The following is a 16199-nucleotide window of genomic DNA, read 5'->3' as shown; positions in this document are numbered from 1 at the left end:
GATTCCCGCTAGGGCCACCCATATGTAAAAGTAGTGGCCCCAGCCGACTTGTAAGTCGCTTTGGACAAAAGCGTCTGCTAAATGGGATGTATGTATGTATGTAAGATGGAAAGGCTTTCCCAAAAATGTTCTCAATTAGATATTATCTACAAAGTATCCTATGCCCACCTGGAAGAATGATTTCATGATTATTTGCAGCAACCCAGTGGCCATATTTTTTTGAAAAGTCTTCTATTTTCCCTGACCTCAAAAGTTGTCTCCTGATGTGGTTTTAAGCATGGTTGTGGACTTACTGTCACGCCCTGGTCGTAGTATATTGTGTTTGTCTTTATTTATTTGGTCAGGCCGGGGTGTGACATGGGTTTATTGTGGTATGTTTTGTCTTGGGGTGTTGTTAGGTGTTGGGTGTGTGGCTTAGTAGGGGTATCTAGCATAGTCTATGGCTGTCTGGAGTGGTTCTCAATCAGAGGCAGGTGTTTATCGTTGTCTCTGATTGGGAACCATATTTAGGCAGCCATATTCTTTGAGTATTTCGTGGGTGATTGTTCCTGTCTCTGTGTTTGTGTTCACCAGATAGGCTGTATAGGTTTTCACGTTCGTTCTTTGTTTTGTTCGTTATTTCATGTCTAGTTCATTTTTTATTAAACAACATGAATAACCACCACGCTGCATTTTGGTCCGCTTCTCCTTCGACAGACGAGGACGGTTACAGAATCACCCACCACAACAGGACCAAGCGGCGTGGTAACAGGCAACAGCAACAGCAGGAGCAACAAAGAGAGGAATGGACATGGGAGGACGATTTGGAAGGAGAAGGACCTTGGGCTCAGCCTGTTGAATATCGCCGCCCCAAAGAAGAACTGCAGGCGGGGAAAGCGGAGAGGTGCCGGTATGAGGAGGGAGCACGGCGACGCGGATGGAAGCCCGAGAGTCAGCCCCAAAAATATCTTGGGGGGGGGCTCAGGGAGAGTGTGGCAGAGTCAGGAGTCAGGCCTGAGCCAACTCTCCCTGTTTATCGTGAGGAGCCAAGGAGGAGACCAGTACCAGAGCTGGTGTTGGAGGTGAGCGAAGCAGAGACTGTGAAGGAGTTAATGGGGAAATTGGAGGAGAGAGAAATGAGGGAGTTGCTGTGTTGGTGTTTTAAGCATGGAATTCGCCCGACGGAGCGTGTCAGGGATTTGATGGCACCTGGGTCAGCGCTCCATACTCGTCCTGAGGTGCGTGTTAGTCGGCTGGTGAAGATGGTGCCAGCCTCACGCACCAGGACTCCTGTGCACCTCCCTAGCCTTGCACGTCCTGTGCCAGCACTGCTCTCAAGATCTCCAATACGCCTTCACGGTCTAGCCCATCCTGTGCCACCTCCACACACCAGCCCTCCGGTGGCAGCTCCCCGCACCAGGCTTCCTGTGTGTGTCCTCGGCCCAGTACCACCAGTGCCAGCACCACGCATCAGGCCTACAGTGCGCCTCGCCTCTCTAGCGCTGCCGGAGCCTTCCTCCTCTCCTGCCTCGCCGGAGTCTCCCTCCTCTCCAGCGCTGCCGGAGCCTTCCTCCTCTCGTGCGCTGCCGGAGCCTCCCGCCTGTTCAGCGCTGCCGGAGCCTTTCTCCTCTCCTGCGCTGCCGGAGTCTCCTGCCTGTTCAGCGCAGCCAGAGCCTTCCTCCTCTCCTGCGCTGCTGGAGTCTCCCGCCTGTTCAGCGCTGCCAGAGCCTTCCGCCTCTCCTGCGCTGCCGGAGTCTCCCGCCTGTTCAGCGCAGCCAGAGCCTTCCTCCTCTCCTGCGCTGCCGGAGTCTCCTGCCTGTTTAGCGCAGTCAGAGCTGCCAGCCTGCATGGAGCAGCCAGAGCTGCCAGTCTGCATGGAGCAGCCAGCGCTGTCAGTCTGCATGGAGCAGCCAGAGCTGTCAGTCTTCATGGAACAGTCAGAGCTGCCAGTCTGCATGGAGCAGCCAGAGCTGTCAGTCTGCATGGAGCAGCCAGAGCTGCCAGTCTGCAAGGAGCTGCCAGTTTGCAAGGAGCTGCCAGTCTGCAAGGAGCAGCCAGAGCCGCCAGTCAGCATGGAGCAGCCAGAGCTGCCAATCAGCATGGAGCAGCCAGAGCCGTCAGTCTGCCAGGATCCGCCAGTCAGCCAGACTCTTCCAGATCTGCCAGTCAACCAGACTCTTCCAGATCCGCCAGTCAGCCACAATCTTCCAGATCCGCCAGTCAGCCAGACTCTTCCAGATCCGCCAGTCAGCCAGGATCTGCCAGAACCGCCAGCCAGCCAGGATCTGCCGGATCCAACTACGTGCCTGAGCTTCCTCTCAGTGCTGGGCTTCCTCTCAGTGCTGGGCTTCCTCTCAGTGCTGGGCTTCCCCTCAGTCCCGGGCTTCCCCTCAGTCCCGGGCTTCCCCTCAGTCCCGGGCTTCCCCTCAGTCCCGATCTGCCCCTCAGTCCCGAGCTGCCCCTCAGTCCAGTGGGGTTCTGGGTGAGGACTACTAGGCCATGGACGGCGGCGAGGGTGGACTATCCAAGGACGAGAGGAAGAGGGACTAAGACATTGATAGAGTGGGGTCCACGTCCTGCGCCGGAGCCGCCACCATGGACAGACGCCCACCCAGACCCTCCCCTATGGTTTTGGTGTGCGTCCGGGAGTCCGCACCTTAGGGGGGTTCTGTCACGCCCTGGTCGTAGTATATTGTGTTTGTCTTTTTTTATTTGGTCAGGCCGGGGTGTGACATGGATTTATTGTGGTGTGTTTTGTCTTGGGGTGTTGTTAGGTGTGGCTTAGTGGGGGTATCTAGCATAGTCTATGGCTGTCTGGAGTGGTTCTCAATCAGAGGCAGGTGTTTATCATTGTCTCTGATTGGGAACCATATTTAGGCAGTCATATTCTTTGAGTATTTCGTGGGTGATTGTTCCTGTCTCTGTGTTTGTGTTCACCAGATAACCTATACAGCCTTTCACGGTCGTTCTTTGTTTTGTTCGTTATTTCATGTCTAGTTCATTTTTTATTGAAGAACATGAATAACCACCACGCTGCATTTTGGTCCGCTTCTCCCTCGACAGACGAGAACCGTTACACTTACAGCATCCAGTTTAGTTGTCTTTCTGTTAAAATGTTTCGAGTTTGAGAGCGGAAACCTGAAAAGATGGGGAAAACAGAAGCCTGGAAAAACTAAATAGAGAAAACAGAATTTGGGAAAAAAACTAAATGGAATTAGGCAAAAAAAATCTAAATTTTACAGTATATGTCCCTATAGGTCTGTTAGTGATTGGACAGACAGACTGTGTCTTTTGCTGATTGGTAATTTATAATTGACTACCTAGGCTGAACTCTGTTTTATTTAATTTAAATATATTTAAACAGGGAAATCCCATTGAGACCAAGGCCTTTTTTTCAATGGAGCCCTTCACACAATCATACAATTCACAATATTTACAAATCCAATGCAATAAAAACGTAAAATATTTACAAGTTATGTAAGAAAAGTCATTTACAAACACGATCATGAAAAACAAACACTTTCATAGGTAAAAAAAAGTCATCAACAAGCCGTTTAAACTGCCCTAGTGGCACCGAAACATCCAACCTTGTGGAATGATCTCTAGAATTCTCTAAGGTGCAAAAAAACTAAACGCAGATCGACCTAAGTCCGTGGAGACTGAAGGGATCTCCAGAGTTAGCCAACCCTGTGATCGGGTCTGATGACTCGTTTGTCTGTAATATAACAATGAAGTAAGGTATGGCAGAAGTTTGCACAAGAGCCTTTATAAACAAAAGGAGAGCAGTGCATTGATCTATGAGTCTTAAGAGAGGGCCAGCCTACTTTCTGATACAGAGTGCAGGAATGCAGGGATGTGTACTGAACCTATCAGCCATAATAAAGGTATAGTGCACTATGATAAACTGTGCCCAATGGCACCAATACAGTGGCAGCTGCATTCAAATAGACAAAATCACCATAGTCTAATGCCGGAATGAATGTCAACTGAATTATTTGTTGTCTGCTATTTAATGAAAGGCATGCCCTATTCCAAAAAGGGTCTACAAATGGACATCTCCATTGGGCATGTTTTTAGTCCAAAACTAGGCTAAATCTGGGAAACATGACAAAATACAGTTATGTATACAGCATAACATATATTATAAATATAGAAAACATTTATACACAATGTTATTGTGTATTTGTTTGTTTTAAATATTTGTAATATATGTTATAACGTATATGTACTGTATCAATATATTGTTTTTTGAATGTGAAGGTTATGTTCAGTGTAAATGCTAAGTACATTATATTACCCCATATAATGTGTACTAATGCTGAGGCAAGGGGACCTATGGTAAATAGATTTAAAGTGAGAGCTTAAATGGGCACTAATCTGTCTCCCTGAATACCGTTGAGCAGCAGTGGATCTGCTCTTACCCCCCTCCCCCTCCCTACCCCTAACCCACCACACATACACACACACACATACAGACAAACACACGCACACCCTGCGGCTGTCACAGTGTTAAAGGCAGGGCCTCTTTCCAGCACGGGGGTAAGGTCACAGAGGTCAGTGCTCAGTCTCCTCCCTCCCTCCCTCAGTCCCTTGCAGCCCCCCTCCCCTCCTTGGCTCTCCCTGGCCACCAACTCCTGTTGTACAAATGCCTGTGCTGTCAGCTCTGGCCCGGATCCCTGTAATTGAAAAGAACAGGCCAGGGCCAGCCCCCAGCCACCCCTAGCCCTGCCTGGGTTGTGTTGAGCCTCTGGGCCCGGTGACAGCCACCCATCAATATCAATACTATTAACACCCTGGAAATCAGAGCCACTGCCGATGACATCCAAGACACCATCCACCCGCCCTGTGCATGCACACACACACACACACACACACACACACACACACACACACACACACACACACACACACACACACACACGGTAGGGCAATAAATTGCAATGTCCGTACTGTGAGACGCCTAAGACAGTGCTACAAGGTGACACGACAGACAGCTGATCGTCCTCGCAGTGGCAGACCAAGTGTAACAACACCTGCACAGGATTGGTACATCTGAACATCACACCTGCAGGACAGGTACAGGATGGCAACAACAACTGCCCAAGTTACACTTGCTGGCCCCCCAATGGTGGAACAAACTCCCTCACGACGCCAGGACAGCGGAGTCAATCACCACCTTCCGGAGACACCTGAAACCCCACCTCTTCAAGGAATACCTAGGATAGGATAAAGTAATCCCTCTCACCCCCCCCCCCTTTAAATGATTTAGATGCACTATTGTAAAGTGGCTGTTCCACTGGTTGTCAGAAGGTGAATTCACCAATTTGTAAGTCGCTCTGGATAAGAGCGTCTGCTAAATGACTTAAATGTAATGTAATGTAAATGTTACACCAGGAATCCACAATCCCTCCATCAGTGCTCAGACTGTCTGCAATAGGTTGAGAGAGGCTGGATTGAGGGCTTGTAGGCCTGTTGTAAGACAGGTCCTCACGGGCAACAATGTCGCCCATGGGCACAAACCCACCGTCGCTGGACCAGACAGGACGGCAAAAAGTGCTCTTCACTGACGAGTCGAGGTTTTGTCTCACCAGGGGTGATGGGCGGATTTGCATTTATTGTGGAAGGAGTGAGTGTTACACCGAGGCCTGTACTCTGGAGCGGGATGGATTTGAAGGTCAAGGGTCCGTCATGGTCTGGGGTGATGTGTCACAGCATCATTCAACTGAGCTTGTTGTCATTGCAGGCAATCTCAACACTGTGCCATACAGGGAAGACATCCTCCTCCCTCATGTGGTACACTTCCTGTCGGCTCATCCAGACATGACCCTCCAGCATGACAATGCCACCAGCCATGCTGCTCATTCTATGCGTGATTTCCTACAGGACAGGAATGTCAGTGTTCTGCCATGGCCAGGGAAGAGCCCGGATTTCAATCCCATTGAGCACGTCTGGGACCTGTTGGATCGGAGGGTGAGGGCTAGGGCCATACCCCCCAAAAATGTCCAGGAACGTGCAGGTGCCTTGATGGAAGAGTGGGGTAACATCTCACAGCAAGAATTGGCGCAGTCCATGAGGAGGAGATGCACTGCAGTACTTAATGCAGCTGGTGGATTTTGACCCCCCCTTTGTTCAGGGACACATTATTACATTTCTGTTTGTCACATGTCTGTGGAACTTGTTCAGTTTATGTCTCAGTTGTTGAATCTTGTTCATACAAATATTTACACATGTTAAGTTTGCTGAAAATAAACGCAGTTGACAGAGAGAAGATGGGTTTTTTTCTTCTTTTTTTTGAGTTCATAAGGAAATCAGTCAATTGGTTTAAATTCATTAGGCCCTAATCTATGGATTTCACCGAACTGGGAATAAACACAGCTACACTACAGTGCCTTTGGGAAAGTATCCCGACCCCTTGCATTTTTCAACATTTTATAATGTAACAGCCTTATTCTAAAATGGATTAAATAAAATCCTCAGTTATCTAAACACAATACCCCATAATTTTTGCAAATGTATAAAAAATGAACAACAGTAATACCCTTTGCTATGAGACTTGAAATTGAGCTCAGGTGCATACTGTTTCCATTGATCATCCTTGAGATGTTTCTACAACTTGATTGGAGTCCACCTGTGGTAAATTAAATTGATTGGACATGATTTGGAAAGACACACATCTGTCTATATAAGGTCCCACAGTTGACAATGCATCTCAGAGCAAAAACCAAGCCATGAGGTCAAAGGAATTGTCTGTAGAGCACCGAGACAAGATTGCGTCGAGGCTAAGATTTGGGGAAGGATACCAAAACATTTCTGCAGCATTGAAGGTTCCCAAGAACACGGTGGCCTCCATCATTTCTTAAATGGAAGAAGTTTGGAACCGCCAAGACTCTTCCTTGAGCTGGCCGCCTGGCCAATCTGAGCAATCGGGGGAGAAGGGCCTTGGTCAGGGAGGTGACCAAGAACCCAATGCTCACTCTGACAGAGCTCTAGAGTTCTTCTGTGGAGATGGGAGAACCTTCCAGAAGGACAACCATCTCTGCAGCACTCCACCATTTAGGCTTTATTGGCAATGGCCAGATTCCTCAGTAAAAGGTACATGACAGCCCGTTTGGAGTTTGGTGCCAAAAGGCACCTAAATACTCTCAGACCATGAGAAACAAGATTTTCTGGTCGGATGAAACCAAGATTGAAGCATGGTGGTGGCAGCATCATGCTGTGGGGATTTTGTTGGACTGGGAGACTAGTCAGGATCAAGGCAAAAATGAACAGAGCAAAGTACAGAGAGACCCTTTATGAAAACCTGCTCAAACCGCTCAGGACCTCAGACTGGGCTGAATGTTCACCTTCCAACAGGACAATGACCCTAAGCACACAGTCAAGACAACATATGAGTGGTTTCGGGAAAAAGTCTCTGAATGTCCTTGAGTGGCCCAGCCAGAGCCCAGACTTCAACAAGATCGAACATCTCTGGAGTGACCTGGAAATAGCTGTGCAGCATCACTCCCCATCCAACCTAACAGAGCTTGAGAGGATCTGCAGAGAAGAATGGGAGCAACTCCCCAAATACAGGTGTGCCAAGCATGTAGCGTCATACCCAAGAAGACTCAAGGCTGTAATCACTGCCAAAGGTGCTTCAACATACTGTAGTACTAAGTGAAGGGTCTGAATAATTATGCAAATGTGATATTTCAGTTTCTTATTTGTAATAAATTAGCAAACATTTCTAAAAACCTGTTTTTGCTTTGCCATTATGGGGTTTTCATCAAAATGTAATTAATTATAGAATAAGGCTGTAACGTAACAAAACGTGGAAAAAGTCAAGGGTCTGAATACTTTCTGAAGGAAACATTGGCAGAAGAATGGCCTCAGTAACTTTCAATGTGACACTGTCATACGACATTCCGACAAGTCTGTTCATCAAATTTCTGCCCTGCTAGAGCTGGAAGTGGAAATGTCTAGGAGCAACAACGGCTCTACCGCAAAGTGGTAGGCCACACAAGCTCACAGCACGGGACCACCAAGTGCTGAAGCGAGTAGCATGTAGAAATCATCTGTCCTCAGTTACAACACTCACTACCAAGTTCTAAACTGCCTCTAGAAGCAACTGTTCATTGGGAGCTTCATGAAATGGGTTTCCATGGCCAAACAGCCGCACACAAGCATAAGATCACCATGCGCAATGCCAAGCATCGGCTGGAGGTGTGTAAAGCTTGCCTCCATTGGACTCTGAAGCATTGAAAATGCATTCCATGCTTCACCATCTGGCAGTCCAATGGACAAATCTGGGTTTGCAGATGCCAGGGGAACTCTACCTGACTGAATGCATAGAGCCAACTATAAAGTTTGGTGGAGGAAGAATAATGGTCTGGGGCTGTTTTTCATGGTTTGGGCTAGGCCCCTTACTTCCAGTGAAGGGAAATCTTAATGTTACAGAATACAATTACATTCTAAATGATTCCAATTTTGTGACAACAGTTTGGGGAATGCCCTTTCCTGTTTTAGCATGACAATGCCCTCGTGCACAATGCAAGGTAAATACAGAAATGGTTTGTTGAGATCAGTGTGGAAGAAATTGACACAGAGCCTTGAACTCAACCCCATCGAACACCTTTGGGAGGAATTGGAACGCCAACGGTGAGCCAGGCCTTATCGCCCAACATTAGTGCCCAACTTCACTAATGTTCTTGTGGCTGAATGGAAGAAAGTCCCCACAGTAATGTTCCAACACTTAGTGGAGAGCTTTCCCAGAAGAGTGGAGTCTGTTAAAGCAGAAAAGGGGGGAACAACTCCATATTAATGTCCGTGATTTTGGAATGAGATAGCAGGTGTCCACATATTTTTGGTAATGTAGTGTACCTTTAAAAAAAAAGTATGGGTGTGGATCAGAATACCAGTCAGTATCTGGTGTGACCATCATTTGCCTCATGCAGAGCAACACATCTCCTTCGCATAGAGTTCATCAGCCTGTTGATGGTGGCCTGTGGAATTCTTTCCCACTCTTCAATGGCTGTGAGAAATAGAACACAATGTTCCGCACGTCGATTCAGAGCCTCCCAAACATGCTCAATGGGTGAACTGTCTGGTAAATATGCAAACCATGGAAGAACTGGGAATTTTTCAGCTTCAAGGAATTGTGTACAGATCCTTGTGACATGGTGCTGTGCATTATCATGCTGAAACTTGAGGTGATGGTGGCAGATGAATAGCATGACAATGGGCCTCAGGATCTCGTCACGGTATCTCTGTGCATTCAGATTGCAATCAATAAAATGCTTTGTTTTTGCTGTCCTTAGTTTATGCCTGCCCATACCATAACTCCACCGCCACCATGGGTCAGTCTGTTCAGAGCGGTGACATCATCAAACCGCTTGCCCACACATCTGCCATCTGCCCGGTACAGTTGAAACCGGGATTCATCCGTGAAGAGCACACATCTCCAGAGTGGCAGTGGCCATTGCCCACTGAAGTCAGTTATAACGCCAAACTGCAGTCAGGTGAGGACCTTGGTGAGGATGACGAGCACACAGTTAAGCTGACACTTTGTGCAGAAATTCTTCGGTTGTGCAAACCCACAGTTTCATCAGCTGTCCGGATGGCTGGTCTCAGACGATCCCAAAGGTGAAGAAGCCGGATGTGGAGGTCCTGGGCTGACGGTTGGATGTACTTCCAAAATCTCTAAAATGATGTAGGTGGCTTTCTCTCATAACGGCTCTGGTGGACATTCCTGCAGTCAGCATGCCAATTGCATGCTCCCTCAACTTTAGACATCTGTGGTGTTGTGTGAAAAAAGTGCACATTTTAGAATGTCCATAAATATGCAGGAACAGATATAGCCCTTGGTTCTCTCCAGATCTGACTGCCCTTAACCAACACAAAAACATCCTGTGGTGTTCTGCATTAGCATCGAACAGCCCCTGTGAAATGCAACTTTTTAGGGAAGTTAGAAACTAATATACACAGGCAGTTAGAAAAGCCAAGGCTAGCTTTTTCAAGCAGAAATTTGCTTTCTGCGACACAAACTCAAAAAAGTTCTGGTACATCGTAAAGTCCATGGAGAATGAGAGCACCTCCTCCTCCCATCTGCCCACTGCACTGAGGATAGGAAACTCTGTCACCACTGATAAATCCACTATAATTGAGAATTTCAATAAGCATTTTTCTGGCAATGCTTTCCATGCTTTCCACCTGGCCAACCCCCTTCCCCGGTCAACAGCACTGCACCCCCCACAGCAACTCGCCCAAGCCTTCCCCATTTCTCCTTCTCCCAAATTCAGTCAGCTGATGTTCTGAAAGAGCTGCAAAATCTTGACCCCAACAAATCAGCCGGGCTAGACAATCTGGACCCTTTCTTTCTAAAATGATCTGCCGAAATTTTTGCAACCCCTATTACTAGCCCGTTCAACCTCTCTTTCGTGTTGTCTGAGATTCCTAAAGATTGGAAAGCAGCTGTGGTCATCCTCCTCTTCAAAGAGGGAGGCACTCTAGACCTAAACTGCTACAGACCGATATCTATTCTACCCTGCCTTTCTAAAGTCTTCGAAAGCCAAGTTAACATCCAGATCACTGACCATTTCAAATCCCACCGTACCTTCTCTGCTATGCAATCTGGTTTCAGAGATGGTCATGGGTGCAGCTCAGCCACGCTCAAGGTTCTAAATGATATCTTAACCGCCATCGATAAGAAACAATACTGTGCAGCCGTATTCATTGACCTGGCCAAGGCTTTCGACTCTGTCAATCACCACATCCTAATCGGCAGACTCAACAGCCTTGGTTTCTCAAATGATTGCCTCGCCTGGTTCACCAACTACTTCTCCGACGGAGTTCAGTGTGTCAGAACTGAGGGCCTGTTGTCCGGGCCTCTGGCAGTCTCTATGGGGGTGCCACAGGGTTCAATTCTTGGGCTGACTCTCTTCCCTGTATACATCAATGATGTCAGTCTTGCTGCTGGTGAGTCTCTGGTCCACCTCTACGTACACGACACCATTCTGTATACTTCTGGCCCTTCTTTGGACACTGTGTTAACAATCCTCCAGATGATCTTCAATGCCATACACCTCTCCTTCTGTGGCCTCCAACTGCTCTAAAATGCAAGTAAAACTAAATGCATGCTGGCCCCCGCTTCATACTTGTCGCCAAACCCACTGGCTCCAGGTTATCTACAAGACCCTGCTAGGTAAAGTCCCGCCTTATCTCTGCTCGCTGGTCACCATAGCTTCACCCACCTGTAGCACGCGTTCCAGCAGGCATATCTCACTTGTCACCCCCAAAGCCAATTCCTCCTTTGGCCACCTCTCCTTCCAGTTCTCTGCTGCCAATGACTGGAACGAACTATAAATATCTCTGAAATTGGAAACACTTATCTCCCTCACTAGCTTTGAGCAGCCCACAGATCACTGCACCTGTACATGGCCCATCTATAAATAGCCCAAACAACTACCTATTCCTCTACTGTATTTATTTATTTTGCTCCTTTACACCCCAGTATTTCTACTTTGAACACTCATCTACTGTCAAATCTATCATTCCAGTGTTTTACATGCTATATTGTATTTATTTCGCCACCATGGCCTTTTTTTTGCATTTACCTCCCTTATCTCAACTCATTTGCTCACATTGTATATAGACTTATTTTTCTACTGTATTATTGACTGCATGTTTATTTTACTCCATGTATAACTTTCCATGTGCCAAACTGCTTTGCTTTATCTTGGCCAGGTCGCAGTTGTAAATGAGATCTTGTTCACAACTTGCCTACCTGGTTAAATAAAGTTGAAATAAATAAAAATATATATTTAAAAAATGACTGTCCCCAGCAGAAGCTGCACCTGTGTAATCTGTTGTTTTGCCCCCAAATAACACTTTGTATTCATGGCAAAAAGTTAATTGCTTTGCCACATTTTTGTAGTACTACTTTAGTACCTTGTTGTAATGTTTTGGTGGAATATTTCTATTATGTATTGGCTTCCTTCTTTTCACTCAATTAGGTTAGTATTGTGGATACATCCTCAGTTTTCTCCTATCACAGTCATTCAACTCTGTAACTGTTTGAAAGTCACTATCAGAATCATTGTGAAATTTCCTCTCCGGCAACTGAGTTAGAAAGGACACCTGTATCTTTGTAGTGAGTGGGTGTATTGATGCAACATCCATAATGTAATTAATAACTTTTTTTATCCATCTATCAATAGCTGCTCTCCTTTGCGAGTCATTGGGAAATCTCCCTGGTCTTTGTGATTGAATCTGTGTTTGATTTTCACTGTCGACTGAGAGACCTTACAGATAATTGTATGTGTTTGTGGGGTACAGAGATCAGGTAGCCATTCAGAAATCATGTTAAACACTATTATTGCACACAGAGTGAGTCCATGCAACTTTGAGACTTTTTAAGTACATTTTTACTCCTGAACTTATTTAGGCTTGGCATAGCAAAGGGGTTGAATACTTACTGACTCAAGACATTTCAGCTTTTCATGTTTTATTGATTTGTAAATCTTTAAAAAACATAAATCCACTTTGACGTTATGGGGTATTGTGTATAGGCCAGTGACAAAACAAATCACAAAAACACAACATTTTGGTGAAAAGGTCAAGGGGTGTGAATCCAAAAGGTGTGTACAAGGGGTGTGTATACAGGCTCCTGAGTTGCACAGCAATCTAAGGCACTGCATCTCAGTGCTAGAGAAGTCACTACAGACCCTGGTTTGATCCCGGGCTGTATCTCAACCGGCCATGATCGGGTGTCCCATAGGGCGGCACACAATTGGAGCAGCATCGTCCGGGTCAGTGGAGGGTTTGACCGGGGTAGGCCGTCATTGTAAAATAATAATTTGTTCTTAACTGACTTGCCTAGTTAAATAAAGGTTAAATAACATTAAAAAAAAATGTAAAGTACGGGCAGCTGTATCGGTGTCGCCGGCGGTAGCTAGTAACGTGGCAATTTGTTTTACTCCCAGGATTATACTTCAAGTAGGACAGCAGGCTACACAAGGAATAACTAATATTGGTAGCCATCTAGACATCACCATGATACAGCCCACTCAATGGGGAGAGCACGAACTGCAACCACTCTGGGACAGTGTCCTTAGCTGTCACAACCCTGTGATTCGGTTCACTTGGCTCTCAGCTGCGCAACGTACGTCATCATTTTACAGGCCAGGAGTGTCCGCACAGCCTTTCCCCCTTTCCATGTGTTTAATTTAAACAGCATGGTAAATAATGTCATAGTATCAGCTAAACCTTCTCACTTCAACAGTAGTATACAAACATTTCGTGACACTGAAAGAAAGGAACATGTGAGTTTGGTCAAATAATATGTGTTATTTTTTAGGCTTATATCAATATTTGATTATATAGTTTGAAGTAGGTGTACAGTATCTACAGTAGCTGTCTTATTTGTATTTGTTCAGTGCCTCAATTTATTTCATAAACAGTATTGGATATAGCTGTACAGATTCCTGTCTCGAATCAACCCAAGATGATGAAACCTGAAGAAGGGACAAAGTGCTTGACAAGGTGGCCCAGAGGGAGCAGCTGTTTTCAACCCCATTGCCTCATTCTTCCAAGAGCTTACTGAGTTTGAATGACGACCTCTAGTGAGGTAAGTGCACACAAGACACAAGCTTGATATGTCCCTTGTCACCTGTCTTTTTACCTACAGAGTAACAGCCCCGGTGCTCTCTGTCTCTCATTCTATTCTTTATTTTTCCAGGCTTGTCATAGGGGTGAGCAGAGCTGTCAAATCAGAACTGAGGAGCATTGTTAGGGAGCCTCATAAGGAACACCTGATGCTGTGCTGACTTCTCTCTCCTGGATGCTCTCCTGCCTAAACTGTCCCGTTGTGTTGTACTGCCTCTGAATCCCCTTACGCCGAATAGAGTTGCCCCTGATCGTAGATCTAGAATTGTACCCAATCTCTCGCTCCCCCACACCACCCACATACAATATAGTTTTAAAATAAGTGTTGCAATGATGCTCTTATTTGGTTACACATGTTAACTGTTACTTCTATTTTCCATTCTGTTGTTCATTTGCAGTTCATTTTGTTACCAATTTGAATAATTGTATTTTATGTACAAATGTATTGTTTTCCTACATTTACTTCTCAGTGAGACTTGCCCTGTAAATGTGCAGCATAATCCTGGCACCTGAGTTGCCAGTTCAATGCTGTAATTTTGCTTTACAGCAGAGAAGCTGTAATATATTTCACGTTACTAATCTCTAATAATAAAACATTACAGCATCCCTGCTATAAATTTACAGCAGGGATGCTGTATGCTGTAAAATGTTTTACAGTAAGGAAAATAGTACTGTACATTTACAGGGAAAAGTTTTACAGTGCACAATGGCACACACGGGCAGCCAGGCAGTGTGCAGTATGTAGGTAGATGACCAGGAGTTGTCATAAGGCTGGACACAGCAATGACAGCTGAACCACACACGCACAATCCCACAAGCATGACAAATGAGAACCACAGCATGAGAAGAACAGGAGAAGGAGGAAACGTTTCCACAGACCTTGTCAGAAGCTGCAGAGCCGTAGAAAACGGTTTTCCCTTCTCCAGTCCTCTGTCTTTTGCTCCTCTCTCTCTCACTCCTGCGTGTGCAGCTCCCTCCCCTTCTGTCTCTCAGCTGCTGAGCTCTTGCAGTTCTCAGGAAATGAATGGGGAGCTGCACAGAGCACTGTTGTACTTGCAAATGACTTAGCTTGCCCGCCCCCATCACATGATCTGCTAAATGTAGGGTGGGCCAGTGGGTGGAGGCTTCATAGGCAACAGGAAGACAATATACTCTAGCTTGAACAGCATGCATCTAATTACATGGGGCCCCCCGTGGGGGGTTTCCGACGCATCCGTCCAGGCAGGCAGCGCTCTCTCTCTCTCACTCTTTGCCTTTCTCTCTCTCCCTGCCTCTTTTTCTCTCTGCCTCTCAGGGCTGGGGGTGATCACTGGAGTGCCTCCCCATTTAAAGGGACAATCAGCAGTTGCTAAATTCATTTTTGGACTTATAAATTAATGATATGTACCCATTGATTCGTATAAATGCGCCACGAGCACAGTTCAAACAACAAGCTCTCATAATCTCAATGCAGAATTAGATGTTCATCCACGTTCTCCAAACGTGAAATGTCAAAGCTGCTCCAAACCTCAAAATTAGAAGTGTTTTTGAAGCTCCTGCTGCTCTGTATCGTTCCAAAAGTCAAATTTCAAATGTAAGGGTTAATGTTTGTAATATGGTTAAATCATAACGTTTAGGTGCTCATTCCAAATGGTTAAGGTAAGGGTAAAGGTTTGGAATAGACTTATAACCAGAAATAAAAAACAGTGTTCATTGCTGAGATCAAACACACAACCTTCTGATCAAAGTCATGGGATTATGGCTATCCACCACCATTCCAGCATTCTACCAAAACCCTAGTCTACTTGATGGTGGCAGCGCTCACAGCAGTGCTCACTGTTGCCCCTAGTGGCCAGTTTTGAAGGCACTGTATAGCCCAAAAACATGGTTAAACCTATACTTTTGATATCGTGGATGGTCAGTTCTTGCATCCATAGCTTTTGAATTTGAGAGTGGTTATATTTCTGCAGACCCATCCCTCCACTTTTTACAACAACAGTGGTGAAGAAAATGCTTTGTTATTGTTTCAACTGCTGATCGCTGCTTTAAAAGAGAAACAGAGAGTAGAAGATAGGAGAGAGGGGGGATAGTGAAGACCCATCCTCCTGGGAAAGAAATGGGGGAATCAACGCTGTTCCCATGTAATTTCAGCAGCAAAATTCAATGTGAAGACATTGAATCAACCTGGCAAACTGATTGGATTTTTTTTTAAATTGAATTTAGTATTTTTTTTCACCCAACTAAATATAGTGCATTCGGAAAGTATTCTGACCTCTTGACTTTTACCACATTTTCTTATGTTACAGCCTTATCCTAAAATTGATTACATTTTTTTAAATGTATTTTTACAAAATAAATAAAAAACACCAAATGTACCTTCAGACCCTTTGCTATGAGACTCACAATTGAGCTCAAGTGCATCTTGTTTCCATCGATCATCCTTGAGATGTTTCACCTGTGATAAATGCAATTGATTGGACATGATTTGGAAATGTACACACCTGTCTATATAAGGTCCCACAGTTGACAGTGCATGTTAGAACAAAAATCAAGCTATGAGGTCGAAGGAATTGTCCGCAGAGCTTTGAGACAGGATTGTGTCG

The 16199-nt window shown here is 45.7% G+C and overlaps 1 protein-coding gene across 2 annotated transcripts in view; it reads right to left on the bottom strand.

The window, feature by feature from the left end:
* The window catches only part of LOC135547053 (Krueppel-like factor 12), a 197009-nt gene extending 182341 nt beyond the window's left edge, over positions 1-14668 (bottom strand). For both annotated transcript variants that reach the window (XM_064975648.1, XM_064975649.1), the window contains exon 1: positions 14497-14668. The gene's annotated coding sequence lies outside the window, so the exon portion shown is untranslated. The remainder of the gene's footprint in view (positions 1-14496) is intronic.
* Positions 14669-16199: the final 1531 nt, after the last annotated feature.

This window comes from Oncorhynchus masou, chromosome 10, assembly GCF_036934945.1.
Source record: "Oncorhynchus masou masou isolate Uvic2021 chromosome 10, UVic_Omas_1.1, whole genome shotgun sequence".
Taxonomy (NCBI): Eukaryota; Metazoa; Chordata; class Actinopteri; order Salmoniformes; family Salmonidae; genus Oncorhynchus; species Oncorhynchus masou.
This window is presented reverse-complemented; position numbering and strand designations above follow the sequence as displayed.